Raw genomic sequence first — 14,198 nt, forward strand, 5'->3', positions numbered from 1 at the left:
GGTCTTTTGTCTCCATAGGTAGGTTTATTCCTAGGTATTTTATTCTTTTTGATGCAATGGTAAATGGGAGTGTTCCCTTAATTTCTCTTTCAGATTTTTCGTCATTAGTGTATAGGAATGCCAGAGATTTCTGTGCATTAATTTTGTATCCTGCTACTTTACCAAATTCATTGATTAGCGCTAGGAGTTTTCTGGTAGCATCTCTAGGATTCTCTGTGTATAGTATCATGTCATCTACAAACAGTGACAGTTTTACTTCTTTTCCGATTTGATACAGATTGCCAACAAACACATGAAAGGATGCTCAACATCACTAATCGTTAGAGAAATGCAAATCAAAACCACAATGCGGTGTCACCTCACACCAGTCAGAATGGCCAGCATCAAAAAATCTATAAACAATAAATGCTGGAGAGGGTGTGGAGAAAAGGGAACCCTCGTGCACTGTTGGTGGGAATATAAATTGATACAACCACTATGGAGAACAGTATGCAGGTTCCTTAAAAAACTAAAAACAGAACTATGATATGACCCAGCAATCCCACCACTGGGCATATACCCTGAGAAAATCATAATTCAAAAAGAGTCATGTACCACAATGCTCACTGCAGCGCTATTTACAATAGCCAGGACATGGAAGCAACGTAAGTGCCCATCAACAGATGAATGGATAAAGAAGATGTGACACATATATACAATGGAATATTACTCAGCCATAAAAAGAAACAAAATTGAGTTATTTGTTTTGGATGGATCTAGAGTCTGTCATACAGAGTGAAGTAAGTCAGAAAGAGAAAGACAAATACAATATACTAAAGCATATATATGGAATCTAAAAAAAGAAAATGGCTCTGAAGAACCTAGGAGCAGGACAGGAATAAAAGCACAGACACAGAGAATGGACCTGAGGACATGGGGAGGGAGAAGGATACGCTGGGACGAAGTGAGAGAGTAACATTGACACATATATATGCTACCAAATGTAAAACAGATAGCTAGTGGGAAGCAGCTGCATAGCACAGGGAGATCAGCTTGGTGCTTTGTGACCACCTAGAGGGGTGGGATAGGGAGGGTGGGAGGGAGACGCAAGAGGGAGGGGATATGGGGATATATGTATATGTATAGCTGATTCACTTTGTTATACAGCAGAAACTAACACAACATTGTAAAGCAATTATACTCTAATAAAGATGTTAAAAAAAATAAGTCACAAAAGTCTTTTGGGGTCTCCTCTTTGGAAGCCCCTGGCAGAGAAGGAAGACTTCATGTGGAGGTGGGGTTCTTAGCTTTTTGAAACCGTAGAATCTTCTGGCTGTCTGGCAAAACTCATGACCGTTTCTCTGAATAATGAATTGATGACATAAAGCACAGATTTTAAAGGTAATTAATTATACTGAAATCCAGCTGTCAAAATAGTAAAACAGTTGTGATACTGTGGCATACATGTGCTTCTTTATTAATACATTAGATATTTTGAGGTATCTGCAGGTCATAGGTACTGTGAATACACCACCGTGTAATTTTTTGTCTGCAGTCTTAATGGAAGGAAATGCTGCATCTTAGTTAGAGGTTCATGAAAATACAGATGCACACGCCCACGGAGGTGGATGTATAATAAGAAAATAGTCTGAGCTAAAGTCTCAGAAAAGGTTAGTGTTTTGAATAAATTGATTGCAGTAAGGTTAAATGGAAAGATAAATAATACCCTTGTTTGCTTTATGAGATCTTTTTTTCTCGGTCTTTTAAAAACGTTTTAACACGGTAAAATGTGTTAAATATATAGTTTGTAATAAAGATACCTTTTTATTTATTTATTTTTATTTTAAATTTTTTTTTGCGGTACGCAGGCCTCTCACCGCTGTGGCCCCTCCCGTTGCGGCGCACAGGCTCCGGACGCGCAGGCTCAGCGGCCATGGCTCACGGGCCCAGCCGCTCCGCGGCACGTGAGATCTTCCCGGACCAGGGCACGAACCCGCGTCCCCTGCATCGGCAGGCGGACTCTCACTCAACCACTGTGCCACCAGGGAAGCCCCCTTTTAATTTAATTTTATTTTTCAGCATAGGAGGGAAATTATACTTATTTTTCCCTCTGTTAAACCACAGCTGAGGTGTAAGTGTACTGTTTGGTTCTCATGAATTGGACCTATTATATCCCAGGTGGGAGAGACACCCCCCCCCCCAATAAGGAAATGATCTCTTGAAGGCTAGATGCTCCTCCCCCCACCCAGAGTCCACGTGGACTGGGTCTGGGGGAAACTCTGTGGAGTATGAAGCTCTACTACTTATTATGGTTGACCATAGGTTTCACTTGAGCCTCATTTTTCACAAGCTATAGAGTGGGGATTGTAATCCAAACCCCACGCGGATGTGATGCGGAGTAGAGGCTAGACAAATACGAGTTCCCTTGTGGTCCTGTAGCTGTGCAGTGCCCTCTCCTTTAACTGCAAGACTCCCCCCGACCCCCAGCTTTACCAAGGTATAATTGGCAAATAAAAATTGTATGTATTTAACGTGTACAACGTGATGGTTTGATATACGTATACATTGTGAAGTGATTACCACAGTCAAATTAATTGACACGTCTATCACCTCACATTGTTATTTCTTTTTTTCCATGTGGTGAGAACACTGAGGGTCTATTCTCTTAGCAAATTTCAAGACTGCAATGGAGTATTATTAACTATAGTTGCCAAGCTGCACATTACATCCCCAGAACTTATTCATCTTATAACTGAAAGTTTGTACCCTTTGACCAACCTCTCCCCATTTCCCCCAGCCCCCAGCCCCTGGTAATCATGGTTCTACTCTCTGGTTCTATGAGTTCAACTTTTTAATATTTCACATGTAAGTGAGATCATTCAGTATTTATCTTTCTCTGTCTGGCTAATTTCACTTAGCATAATGTCCGCCAGATTCATCCATGTTGTTCCAAATGGCAGGTAATCCTTCTTTTTTATGGCTGAATAATATTCCATTATGTGTATGTACATACCATATCTTCTTTATCCATCCATCTATAGAGGGACATTTATGTTGTTTCCATATCTTGGCTATTATGAATAACACTGCAATGAACATGGAGTGCAGATATCTCTTTGAGATACTGATTTCATTTCATTTGGATATATACCTGGTAGTGGGATTGTTGGATCACATGGTAGTTCTACTTTTTAGTTTTTTGAGGAACCCCCATAATGTTTTCCATAATGGCTGTACCAATTTACATTCCCACCAACAGTGCACAAGAGTTCCCTTTTCTCTGCACCCTTGTCAATACGTATCTGTTGTCATTTTGACAATAGCCATCCTAACAGGTGTGAGGTGATATCTCATTCTGCTTTTGACTTGCATTTCCCTGATGATTAGTGATGTTAAGCCCCTTTTCATGTACTTGTTGGCCATTTGTATGTTGTCTTTGGAAAAATGTCTTTTGAGGTCCTTTGCCCATTTTAAAAATGGATTATTTGGGGTTTTTCTTATTGTTTGTTTATTTTTTTGCTATAGAGTTGTGAAAGTTCCTTGTATATTTTGAATGTTAACCATTTATTGGATATATGGTTTGCAAATATTTTCTCACATTCTGCAGGTTGCCTTTTAATTTTGTTGATGGTTTCCTTTGCTGTGCAGAAGCCTTTTGGTTTGATGTAATCCCATTTGTTTATTTTTGCTTTTGTTGCCTGTGCTTTTGGTGTTATATCCAAAAAAATCAATGCCAAGATCAATGCCAGGGAGCTTTCCCCTATGTTTTCTTCTAGGAGTTTTATGGTTTCAGGTCTTATATTTGTGTTTAATCCATTTTGAGTTGATTTCTGTGAGTGGTGTAAGAGTTCAGTTTTATTCTTTTGCATTGGATAGCCAATTTTTCAAACACCATTTATTTATCCCTTCGCCATTGTGTATTCTTGGGATCCTTGTCAAGGATTAGATTAGTTGACCATATATGTGTGGTTTTATTTGGGTTTTATCTGGGTACTCTATTCTATTCCATTGGTCTATGTGTTTGTTTTTATGCCAGTACTATACTGTTTTGATTACCATAGCTTTGTAATATAGTTTACAATCTTCTTTCTCAAGATTTCTTTAGCTATTTGGGTCTTTTGTGGTTTTATAAGAATTTGGGGATTGCTTTTTCTATTTCTGTGAAATACGCTGTTAGAATTTTGATAGGGATGACTGCAAGACTCTTAGTTATCCTCACGCTCTGGAGGTGGGTTGTATTTATTGGTGCCACATGACTCAATTGAATAATTCTTTACTGAGAATCTAGAAGGACATGTATATGCTCCAGATTGGGAGCTCCGAAAGTGGGGGTGGGGAAGCACAAAGATCATGGAAAATATTTTATTTACATCTCCTGGAAACTTTTACATCTAAGCATACAGTAGCTATGATGTTCTTAGCATCTACTAGGATTAAATGTGCCAAGTGCCTCTCTGTGCCTCAGTTTCCCCTTGATAAAATAGGAATACTACCAGTGTCTACCTCCTAGGGATATTAGGAAGGGTCAATGAGTAATATTAGAAAGTGTTTAGAATGGCACATATTACTGATTCTGTGCTTGCTAAGTAAGTACATAGTCCCTTATCTGGGTAGCATTTTTGCAAAGTTTACAGCTTCCAGTTGTCAGATGAGGAAACTGAGGCTTGAGCCTGAGATTGTTGACATTTGTCAAGGGAGAGGGACTCTACGATCTCAATCTGATCAGTCAGGGGTGCCGTCAAAGATCCTCAGAACCAGAAGGATGCATGGGGTTGTCTAGGCCACTGATGCTAGACTGTGCTGTACCTTTCCTCCCTCATCCACAGTGTTCTCCCAGCCCCACTCACCACACTGGCCTCCCTTTGGTTCTTTGAATACATTCAAAGTATTTCCACTGCAGAGCCTTTGGACATGTTGAACTGTATGCTTGGTTCACTGCTCCTAGAGCTTAGCTCTCAGTTCAGGTGTCTTGATCCCACGGAGGCTTTGCCTGGCCACCATAACTTCACTAGCCTCTCTCCCACTACTAGGACATCACCATTTTAATATCTTATTACATTTATTTTTGTTTACTTGGCTCTTACCCGTTTCTCTTCCCTCCCCATCAGAATATAAGCTCACATACAGCAGGGACTTTGCTCATCACTATTTTTCTGCCTTCAGTCAGTGCTTTGAACAATACAGATTCTCAGGTATTTACTAATTGACTGAGTACTACACCCCTAAGGGCTGTTCAGCTTTGGCTCATACGCACATGTTGTCAGGGAGCTCATTCCTTCCTGAGGCCATCTGTTCTGCTGTCTGCGGCTTTGACTGTTAGAAAGTTCCTTCTTTAACTGGATCAATTCTGCCCTTTTGGTATGCACAGACTAAGTCTCTTTCTGTCACCTTTGGAGGTGAGGCCAGTTGGTGATCCGATTTTTGGTTTGTCAGAAGATTCTCTTTTTCCTTTCCTTTTCCTCTTTCACATGGCCTCTCAGGTAAGACCAAAAAAAATGGAGGTTGTCCCCCATTATCTTCCAAAGGTATCCACAGATGGCTGACTGCCCACTGTTGAATGCAAATACTTGTCCTAGCTAGGGGTGTGTTATAGAACAGAAAGCCACTCAGTTTAACTTCAGTCCAAGAATGAGAAGGAAACTAGGATAAAAAGATCCATATTTCTAGAGGCTTCTTGTGTTGTTATTAATAGATTTCCTGTGGGGGTGAATAGGTTCAGTGGTCAAAGTCTGAACACACTGGGTTTCACTGAGTTAAACTTTCCTGTAGATCTTAGATTCTTTCCTATAACTCTTGCCAGAATCTTTGAGATGCAGTGGGGCCTGTGATTTCTACGAGGGAGTCACAGTTTATGAATTGCCCAAACCCATTCACCTTGGGAATATTTTCATTCAACACCCATGAACATCTCACGAACCACAGATGTCCAGGGTTTCTGATTTTGGAAATACTTTCCTAGGTGTTTCTTCCGCTTTTCTAGCCAAGATCTCATGATTCTAAAGAGGAACCTTCTAGAAACAGAACACTTTTCTCTTACAAAATCCACAAGGATAGGCCTGCCTTGCCCACATCGGATGAAGGACCAGGCACGCGAATGGGGCCCTAAAAATTTTCCTCTTTTCCCATCACCCTGGGAGGCCATCTTTCCTCCTTCTCCTCTGTTTTCATTCCCCACCCCCAACCAGGTTCTTAGTTTATAACCCCTTTCGAATAACATCTCAGGATTCTTGGGGAGATAAGGATCACCAGGGAATTGTTTGAGAGCTGTAAATGACTTAAATTGGTTAGGATTCTAATTACCACGAAATGGCTTCATTGCCTCCTGCCGATAACAGGGCTGTAACCTTCCTCCCCTGGGTAGTACAGGTCCCCACCCCAGGGGTCACACAGTGGTCAGGGCCCTGGCAGCTGGGGAAGAAGAGAGAGGCTTTCTTCCCCCCCTACCCCGCCGCTGGCTCCAGGAACGGCTAGGAGCAGCCTGGGCTGATGACAGCCCGGGTGGTGGTCCCACAGGGACCCTGTCGGCAACTCCCCTCCCTCTGTCACCCCCTCGACTTCCTGGGGACCTTGGCAGGCCCCTGCCACTCTTGCCACTTGGACTGCCCTTCTATCCCGTGTGGAATCCTGGCGCCTAGTCCCATTTATTTATTCTGTTGTCCAGAGTTTACCACGGTGGGGCTTTGTGGGGAAAAGCGTCTGTGTAACTAGTCATAATGCTGGATTTATTCATTCATCTATCCATCCTTCGTCAAATATTTATGGGATATTTACCTTATGCCAGACAGTGTACTAGAAAGGAAAACAGACTCTGTGAATAAGGGGAGTAGTGTATACACACACACCCTTTATACACTCATAGTATAAAGAATAGTATATAGACATATGCACATATAGGTACATATATATACTGTATATGTTAGAAACGTATATAACATATATATTTGTTTAAAGCTTTGACATCGGGCAAGTCTGAGTTGAAATCAGACCTTTGCTGTGTGACATTCAGTTGCATCCCCCTCTGACACTTCTGGTGCCTGTGTCATAGGACTGGGGTGAGAATTAAAGCATTTGGCTCGTATAGGACCCTCCATACATGGAGGCCACTATTAGCACAACAAAGGCACACAGAGTTGTGGGAGTGAAAGGAGGAATCATTTTAAAAGGTAATTTATAACTTATCTTTGATATCTATCTAGAGAGATATGCATGTAACAGCCACCAGCAGATTCTGAGCGATTACTTCGAAAGAGAGATCAAGGGCAAGGCGGGCAGGGCAGCGTTTGAGTGGGGCCTTGAAGCATGAGTAGAATTCCAATAGCTGGGGAGAGGGGAGGGCATTCCTAGCCAAGGAAAATGCAGGGCAAAGGGTGTGAGATAGGAATGTACCTGATGTGTTCCAGGACCCTCAGATGATTTAGTGTGGTTGGAATGCGGGGCTCACCAAGGGCTGCAGGAGAAGAGGGAGTCAGAGAGGTGAGAGAGAAGGGACCTTTGGAAAACCTAGTTCCTGTGTTCTTTGCATTGGCCTTAAACTTCTCTTCCTGTAATTCCTGTATTGGTCCTGCTGCTGCCCCCTGGGGTGCTTGCACAGAGCGAGTCCTCCCTCTTTCTCCTGACAAGCCCTTCAAACCTTGGATTTCCTGGAATCCCTCACCTGTGTCCCAAACATACCCGGTGCTTTCATGTGACCCTCAGGAGACCTGGCTTTTAGAAACTGTGCTCCTGTGCCTTCCAGGTCATTTTTTTTTCCTGCTCTGCACTCCCTCTTTTAAATGAATGGCTTCTGGATTAAAATTTCTTTATTAGGAAAAATTTCTAGCATATACAAAACTAGAGACGATATGCTGCAGATTTGTTGGAGAAACACAATCACTTGTTCTGTTGACTATCCCATATTCTGAATATGACTAATTGCTTCTTCCTGGTATTTAATTTAATTTATTCTTCTATCGTCTATACTTCCTGAAATAGGTAGTTAAGTCTACAGCATAATTGGAGTCAAGTTCTTTTTTTTTTTTTTCTTTTTTAGAGGAGAACAATTCACAGATGGTGGTGTGTGTTCCCCACTGCCTAATGTTTAGGGGTCACACAAGGAGTGTTGTTCCACTGTTAAAAGAGGCGGAAACTGATGGGGGTTTAGATGGTGTCAGTCTGATCTCTCTATAGGTCGTCTCTTCTGGATATCTCTTCTGTCTACCCTTCTCTCTTAAAAAGAGGCACCGAGGGGCTTCCCTGGTGGTGCAGTGGTTGAGAATCTGCCTGCTAATGCAGGGGACCCGGGTTCGAGCCCTGGTCTGGGAGGATCCCACATGCCGCGGAGCAACCAGGCCCGTGAGCCACAACTACTGAGCCTGTGCGTCTGGAGCCTGTGCTCCGCAACAAGAGAGGCCATGATAGTGAGAGGCCCGCGCACCGCGATGAAGAGTGGCCCCTGCTTGCCACAACTAGAGAAAGCCCTCGCACAGAAACGAAGACCCAACACAGCAAAAATAAATTAATTAATTAATAAACTCCTACCCCCAACGTCTAAAAAAAAAGAGGCACCAAGAAAGGGATGCATCAGTCCAGCTGTTGTTGGATTATAGAAAAGAAGTATCACCCACACCCCTAATTCTGTACCTCATACTTCTGTTCATGCAGCCAAAGCCTCCCTTAACTCACTCTGGGGCTGCAGCACACGGCTAACTCCCACTAAGCTCACTTAAAAAAAACCAAAATCTATTTATTTATTCACTGTTGGCTGCGTTGGGTCTTCGTTGCTGCGCACGGGCTTTCTCTAGTTGTGGCGAGCAGAGGCTACTCTTAGTTGTGGTGTTCAGGCTTCTCATTGTGGTGGCTTCTCTTGTTACAGAACATGGGCTCTAGGCACATGGGCTTCAGTAGTTGTGGCACACGGGCTCAGTAGTTGTGGCTCACAGGTTCTAGAGCGCAGGCTCAGTAGCTGTGGCACACGGGCTTAGTTGCTCCACGGCATGTGGGATCTTCCTGGACCGGGGCTCGAACCTGGGTTCCCTGCATTGGTAGGCAGATTCTTAATCACTGCGCCACCAGGGAAGCCCTAAGCTCACTTTGAGTAAATCCCCTAAGCCTCTTTTTCATGGGTTACTGATAAGCCACCTCTCTTTCTTCAGGAACTTTCCCATTTGGTTTTTTGGTCTGAAGTAAACCTTATATTTATACAAATAAACCTTATATATCTTCTACATATATAACATTTATATATGTATTATATTATTCAAAGTGAAGTTTTGTTTTGTCTCAGCCAACTCTTCAAGGTTCGTTTCCATTGTGATTTTGTCATTATAGGAAGGCTGATAGGAGAAGGGACTGCTGAGAGCCTTGATTTTAGCTCCTTCACTTTATAGATGAAGAAAATGAAGTATAGAGAAATTCCCTTTCTTGAATTAAGTTGCTCAGGGTCACTCACTGTGGGGCAGACAGTTATGCTGGTGACCCCTGCTGAACCACACTTCTGGGTGGTCACTCGATTATGTAGCCTCCGCCCACATGGGGGAGTGGTCATGTGACTCTCCGGCCAATGAGACATTAGCAAGCAATGTTAGCACAGGCTCCGTGAGCACTTAGGTACTGGTGCTTGTCTTCTTCTTAGGTACTGATGCCAATGGGGAGGGACCTCCAGTGGCTGAGAGCACAGGGTGATGGGGCTAGAGGGACACCCAGGTAGCTGTCCACAACCTGCTGCTCCATGAAGAAGGACAGCAGAGGGTTGAGCTTCTCTGGAGCATCTGAAAGCTTCAAATACCTAATGATATAAGTATAAACTCAAGGCTTCAACCTCGACTTCAAGCAAATGAACCAACAAAGATCAAGACATGCTCTTGAGGGCCTGGAAGTGAGGACTAGAGACCCCAGATGCAGTAGCATGGTTTGAGCATGGCGTGGGACACACAGGGTGCTCAAAACCACAACCAGATCCATTCCTTGGTCACGGTGCTTTGAGGATCTTCACGAGGGCTTTAGTATAAATAGCTGGGCATTGCTATTAGGAAACAGAGCCTGCCCTTGATAGTTTGCTGAGTTGAAGTCTGCAGAGAAAGCTCCACTGAGTTCTCCTTCCAGGTTGCTTGTGGGTTCAGCCATCTGCAGCCCATCCTTTTGTTGTCTTTATGCAATAATGCTGGGATTACAGAATCCATTCAGGTACTGTCTGAACAGGTACCTGGATTGGGTAGGTGACTCCTCTATCTAATTACACCAAGGAAGATTTTGGAATCTAGCTCGATTCATGTTTTATGGAGCCTAAGTTTTATGCAATTCAGGGGACCTTTTCAAAGCAGGAGAATGCAATATTACAAGTATCAAATTCAGTCCAAGATCTTGGAAGGGACCCGTACAAAGGAGGAACCTCCAGAATGAAGTTTCATAGCTTTTCAGTAAATCCACCTCTGCTCCCATTTATGTAACAATTCCTTCAGCCAAAGCGTTCTTTCTCCTACTTCTTTACCTCTCCAACTCCTACTAATACTTGAAGTATAAGTTAAACGTTCCCTTCTCTGGAAGCCTCTGGTTTCCCTAGGCAGATTGAATCACCTCAATACGGTGCTCCCACACCGCTCCATTTAACTCATATCCCCCCAGATCCTAATGTTCTGTCTAACCTAAGTGTCTGTCCTCTCCTGCCAGATCCACTCTTGACGCCAGGGACTGTGTCTTCTTGTTTTTGTTTCTCTAGGACCCAGAAGAGGACTCTGTAAGTGTTTATGGGATGGATAAGCCCTTGTCGAATCCTGGAGACTACCCATTCCTTTGTAAGACTCAAGGTCAACTACTGGCTTGATAAAGCTGGAACACGCCCAGCATGGAGGAGAAACAGTGAAGGTAAACTGTGGTCAGAGATCTTTACTACACACACACACACACACACACACACACACACACACACACACACACACACACACACACACACACACACACACACACACACACACACACACAGATTCACAGCTTCCCAAGGTGCTACCAAAGGGCAGGGCTCTGTTGTAAGAAGTGGAAAAGTCCTTTCGTGTGATGCAGTGAGTTCTTTCCGCCCATCCACTGCATTTAACTCCAGGTCAAGGAACCAGACGATTAGCTGGAGTGACTTAGCCCTGAGGGGGACCAATGTTTTTAGCTGAGACCCCAGAGAAAGATTAGTAGCAGCTTCCATTTAGAACCTTTCTTTGCAGAGCCTGAGGCTCATGGCAAACACTTTCATTAATCCTGATCTTTTCGTTAACACTGAACCTTTGTGGGGGTAGGGGAAGGGGTCAGTGCTTATTCGAGCCAATTTCCGGCTAGAACCCCGGGGACCAGAGAGAAAGTGAGTCAGTGTCTCCTGGGAGCTCAGGTGACGAGTTGGGCTCAGACCGTGGCTTTCTGAGGAACAAAGACCATCAGAACTGGAAGAGGCCCCAGGAGCCACATCTTGACCAATGTTATTTTGGAGTGGAGGAAGCTGAGCTGTCCAGACGGGGAGCAAATTGGCCACTGCTGCTCATGATGGGGACGGGACCAGAGCTGAGCCTTCCTGAATTCCAAGTCAGAAGTTTGTTTTATACCATGAAAGTCTGGATAAAGAGCACCTAGAGACCCGCTGTGGAAGATGTTAAGCCTAACCAGCGCCCTGGGAGGGGAGAAGGAGGAAGAGGCAGATGACCTGCCACTCATTGTCTCCGTCTTCGGGGGCTTGTTATGTTTTAACTAAATGATTCTCCTTTGTGTACAAGAAAAAGAATTTATTTATTTGGTTGCTCTTGACTCCCAGCCTGGTTTTTAGAGAAATCATGGCAAAGGAGATAGGGCCATAATTCTGGATTCAGAAGGCCTGAGTTCAAGACCCAGCTCTGTGCTTTCTGACCTTGTCACCCTGGCAAGTCACTGCCTGTGTGGTAGCCACAGTTGTTTTGAATGATCAGACACCCATTTCCAACCTTCTCCTCCATCGCCAGCCTCCATCAAACAAACATGCTTGGAGAATCTAAATATTTGTTCTCTCAACTTCCCTCGCATCTAGGTGTGACTTTTTACAAAGTTTTGGCTACACAGTCTTAAGTGGAAGTCTGCTGGGGGGTTTCTGGGAGGGCTTTTTTTTAATCTATTTTTTTAAATTGAAGTCTAGTTGATTTACAATGTTGTGTTAATTTCTGCTGTACAGCAGAGTGACTCAGGTATACACATATATACATTCTTTTTAATATTCTTTTCCATGATGGTTTATCCCAGGATATTGAATATAGTTCCCTGTGCTATACAGTAGGACCTTGTTGTTTATCCATTCTATATATACTAGTTTGCATCTACTAACTCCAAACTGCCACTCCGTCCCTCCCCCACCTCCCCTCCCCCTTGGCAACCACAAGTTTGTTCTCTATGTCTGTGAGTCTTTTTGTTTTTCCTGATAGAAGAGACAGACATCACTGACGCTGCTTTCTTTGCTTCTTCCTAACTGAGTGCAGATGTGATGGCTGGAGCTGAAGCAGACACTGTGTGTCCATGGGAGAAAGGTCAAGTGAATCGTACACATGCTGGCCATACCTCCAGGTTTGTTAGATGAGAAACCCAAATTCACATTGGTATAAGTTACTGTTGGTTTCTTGTAGCTGAAAGCATTCTTATGTGGTATAAAATAGATAAAATTGTAGGTTATCTCTAGTGAATGACTATTATTTGTCAACCCAGAATCCATTTCCCTTTCTTCTGGTAGCAGCATCCCAGTTTTCCCAGGGGATCCGCTGTTCCTCTACTGTCAATCCACATGGTTGGGGGTGGAGCTGACTTCACCTCTGGCTGTACCCTAGGGTCCGTCAGAACGGTTCACACCCTCCCCTCAACCTTCGGGATAGACAGATTGAGGGATGCTTTGTGCCTTGGGCGTGGCTAGTGGCACCCAATGCCAGGACCTTTGTGATAATCCTGGGAAAGGGAGACTCTTCCTCTCAGACCTGAGAGGCTGGCTGACGCAGAGGAAAGCAGAGCGGAGAGATGGGAATGAGGTGGAGACATAACTGAATTTTAGATGCAGCCCCACTCCCACTCTTCAGTTACTTGAGCTGACTCTTCCATTTCAGGAGTCCAGACTTAGTGACGAGGTGGGGCCACTTAGCTTTAAACAATAGTTGTCACCAGAGCAGGGGCTCAAATCCTTGTCGAAAGGGAATCCATGTTTTGCCGAATTCTGCAGATGATCTGCTTACGAGCCAGAACGCAGTCCCCGGGCTCCTCTTCCTTATTTGCCCTGTTAACATCTTGCTCAGAAATTTACTAGAGGATTTCTGTCAAGCCATCGCCGCTGTTCCTATGCGGATCTGCCCTCTTATTAGACCACCATGCAGCAAATCAGCTTCTTGGTCTAATGGCCATAAAAGGTCTTTTCCACCTGACCATCTTCTGCATTTATTTCCCTGAGATTACGTTAAAATTCCATCCTACAGCCAAGAGCTCTTGGCCCGGCACCTTCTGTTCTCAGATTCCGAGCCTGCCTGCTCCGTGTTCTTTTATTCTGTGAATGAACTTGATCTCCATTGGATTTTGTCCCAGAGCTCCTGGTCCACTTCTCCTTGTGCCCTGAGTCTGCCCTCCCCGCCTCCAGAGGACGCTTTCCAGACCTCCATCCCCTCCTATGATTCTCTGCAGTGGCTTATTGGGTGATCCCCCTGTGCCCACATGGGACCCCTCCAGCACCAGAAGAGGCAGAAAAGCATTTTCTTTGATAGCAAGAGGGCATATTGTAAAGCACAAGAGAAGTGAGAAAAAGCAACCATTGTCCTGTTATTTGTTAACATTTAATTTCTAAAAGTATATACTTAGGGCAAAAAATTCAAACGCTGCCAGGCATCAGGGAAAACAAATATTCCTCTCTCCATCATGTGAGACCATCAACCCACTCTCTGGAACTAATTGCTGTCAGGGTTTTTTTTGTATTTGTCTAGGAACCTTCTAGATATATAGATGTGAGTACGCACACACACATAACAAATATTGAGTGTCTACTATGTGCCAGGCCCTGTTTTGTTCACTGTTTGGGGAATACAGCAGTGTACAAATCAGATAATATCCTTGAACAGTAGAACTTTCATTCTACTGTTGGGAGATAGACAATAAATAAAGAAATGCATACTATGTCAGGTATTGATAAGCACTGTAAAAATTAAAAAATGGGGTAAGGGGTAGGGAATGACAAGGTGTGTATGTGCGTGCTCTCTTAGGTAGGATGGCCTGAG

At 43.8% G+C, this 14,198-nt stretch overlaps 1 long non-coding RNA gene across 1 annotated transcript in view; it reads left to right on the top strand.

Annotated features, from left to right (window-relative positions):
- LOC307194939 overlaps window positions 1-12,520 on the top strand; it is a 125,283-nt gene extending 112,763 nt beyond the window's left edge. The window contains exons 5-6 of the long non-coding RNA XR_013830668.1: window positions 10,673-10,818; window positions 12,435-12,520. This is a non-coding gene — a long non-coding RNA (uncharacterized lncRNA). The remainder of the gene's footprint in view (window positions 1-10,672; window positions 10,819-12,434) is intronic.
- The last annotated feature ends 1,678 nt before the right edge of the window (window positions 12,521-14,198 follow it).

This window comes from Stenella coeruleoalba, assembly GCF_951394435.1.
Source record: "Stenella coeruleoalba genome assembly, chromosome: 11".
In the NCBI taxonomy this organism is placed as follows: domain Eukaryota; kingdom Metazoa; phylum Chordata; class Mammalia; order Artiodactyla; family Delphinidae; genus Stenella; species Stenella coeruleoalba.